This window comes from Opisthocomus hoazin, unplaced genomic scaffold (genome assembly GCF_030867145.1).
Source record: "Opisthocomus hoazin isolate bOpiHoa1 unplaced genomic scaffold, bOpiHoa1.hap1 HAP1_SCAFFOLD_187, whole genome shotgun sequence".
Taxonomy (NCBI): domain Eukaryota; kingdom Metazoa; phylum Chordata; class Aves; order Opisthocomiformes; family Opisthocomidae; genus Opisthocomus; species Opisthocomus hoazin.
In genome coordinates, this window is record NW_027448770.1 from 82,501 (window position 1) to 85,000 (window position 2,500).

The 2,500-nt window shown below is 79.4% G+C and overlaps 1 non-coding gene across 1 annotated transcript; it reads right to left on the reverse strand.

Annotated features, from left to right (window-relative positions):
* Nucleotides 1–166: 166 nt before the first annotated feature.
* Nucleotides 167–319, reverse strand: LOC142359296 (5.8S ribosomal RNA). The gene has a single exon (XR_012762241.1). It is a non-coding gene; the product is annotated as a 5.8S ribosomal RNA (ribosomal RNA).
* Between the last annotated feature and the right edge of the window lie 2,181 nt (nt 320–2,500).

Here is a 2,500-nt window from a genome sequence, read left to right on the forward strand (position 1 = left end):
AGCTTCGGAGCGCTCCCCGAGTCTCCATTTAGGGGGACGAAGGCCCGCGCGCTCGCGCGCGCGACCCTGCGAGGCACCCCAGCCGCGCCGCTGCTGGCCCGCCGGCCCCCCCCCCCCGCGCTGGGGCGGGGGGGCTCGGCGGCGCAGACGGCGATTGATCGTAAAGCGACGCTCAGACAGGCGTAGCCCCGGGAGGAACCCGGGGCCGCGAGTGCGTTCGAAGTGTCGATGATCAATGTGTCCTGCAATTCACATTAATTCTCGCAGCTAGCTGCGTTCTTCATCGACGCACGAGCCGAGTGATCCACCGCTAAGAGTTGTCTCGGTTTCGGCACCGCCCCGCGCGCGCGGAGGGGCCGGGACCGCTCGCCGAGAGCGGCCCCTTCTCTGAGGACGGCCGGACCGACCGCCGGCCCCGCCGCCGCCCACCCCCCTCCGCACGCGCGGAGGGGGCGCGGCGCGGCGGCGCGACGCGGCGCGACGGAGAGGCCCTCGCCTCGGCTTGACCGTACGAGCACAGGGGAAACGGAAAACAACGGAAAACCCCGAGCGGCCAAAGGGCGGGGGAGCCCGCGCTCCCGACCGACCCTGGGGAAACGTACGCAACACACACACCCTTGGCGCGCTTCGGGGGCGGCCCAGGCGCCCGGGCTCGGACCGGCCTCCCCCCGGAGGCTACGGCACGCCCGGCCGCGACGCCTGCCCGCCTTCGCTCGGGAGCCGGACGCCCGGCTGCGCCCGCGCTGCGACGAGCCGGCTCCGCCCACCACGGTCGCCTCTCGCCCCGCCGGCGAACCTCGGCGCCGACGCCGCCTTCCACCGACGCCGGAGGAAGCACGGCCGGCCACTGGAGCGCGAGCCGGCGACGCGCGGCCGCCCACCGGCCCGCGCCGGATGGGCGAACCCGGCCACCCCGCCCGGCGGCGGCGGCCGCCACCGCCGCCGCGAAAACCGCCGCCGCAGCCGCTTCTCGCCTCGGCCCCCTGGGGCCGCCGGCACGGCCCCAGCGGAAAGGCGGACGGCGCTGAGCGCGGGGGGCGGCTCCCACTCTCCCCGTTTCCACGCGAAGACCCGGAGCGGGACGCCCCCGCGCCGCGCGCCCGCCCTCGAGACGGAAGCGACGGGCGGGGAAACGCGGGACGGGACGGCCGCCAGCGGATGCGGCCGGGGAACCCTCCCGGACGACCCGACGGACGACCGGCACCGACCGGCACGCCGAGCGGCGCCGCCGCCGCTCGGCCTGGGGGGGTGTGGCTCGCCCCCCCCTTTCTTTCCCTGGGCGCCGAGGGCGGGGCGAGGAGCGGGAGAGGGGAGCGCGGCGCGCCCCGAGCGCGGCCGCAGCGCGAGCGTCCAAAGGCGCGGGGCGGCCCCCCGGCGGCCGCCCCCCCCCGCGGGGGCTCGCCGCGCCTTTCTTTCCCCCGGCGCGGAGCCCGCGCTCCGGCCGGCGGGTGGCCCCGTTTGCGAGGGCGGGCAGGTCGGCCGCGGCCGACCCGCGCCGCGGTCTCTCCGCCGAGACCGGCCCGCGGAGAGGGGGGGCAGGTTGGGGCAGCGAGACGCCCCCCCTTCTCCGGCACGGCGGCCCGCGGGGGCGGACGCCCCCCCCGCGGCTCGCGCCGTGCCGCTCGAGTCTTTAAACCGCCGCCCGGCTCCTTTGGCCTTTGACCCCCGGACTCGGCCGAGGGAGGGCCGCCGAAGCGCGGACGCTAGGTACCTGGCCCTGGGGTGAGGGAAACGACCTGCATGGCCCCGCGGGGGTGCCTCCCCCGGCTGCCGCCCTCGGGGGAGCGTCCGCCCGCGGGGGCGCGCCCGGCATCCGCCGCCACCACCTCGTCCTCCTTAGCCCCGGGGCCCGGGGTTTCCCTCGATAGCCCGGCGCTGCGCCCGGGGGGAGAGACGTGGCTCGGGCCGCCCGCTCGCGCGGGACGCGACCCGGCCGGGGGGGGGCCTCGCCCGCCCCGGGCGGCGCCAGCGGCCGAGACCGTGCTCGCGCCCCCCCCTTCCCGCCACGGCTCCCTCTTCGAGAGGCAGCCGTGCCGGGTCGGAGGGGAGGTTCGCGGGTCCGGCCGCCGCGCCGCCCGAAACGCCGTGCGCACACCCGCGCCACGGCCCGGAACGCCCGGAGACAGCCCTGTCCCGCGCGCGGGGGGGTAGACGGCGCCGCCGCCGGCGCCGCCCCACCCCCCCCCCCAGGAGCTGCCGCCCCCCGAAGACGGCGACACCCCTCGGCTGTCGCGCTTGCGGCCCCCGGTGCCGCCGCCGTCGCTCGACGCTCGCCCCCCGGCCCGCCGAGCAGGCCGGTGCTCTGCCGGCCGCGCTCGCCGCGTTGCCCCGCCGGCATCCCCCCCTCTTGCTTCCCGCGCAGACGCGGGAAGCGGGGAGCCGGCGGGGGCGCGGCGTCCGCGGCCGACAGGTCGACGCACCCGCGCGCGTCGGAGGACGAGCCGCACGAGACGACGGCGGCGGCGGGCGACAGGACGAGGAGAGCGCCTCCGGGGAGCGG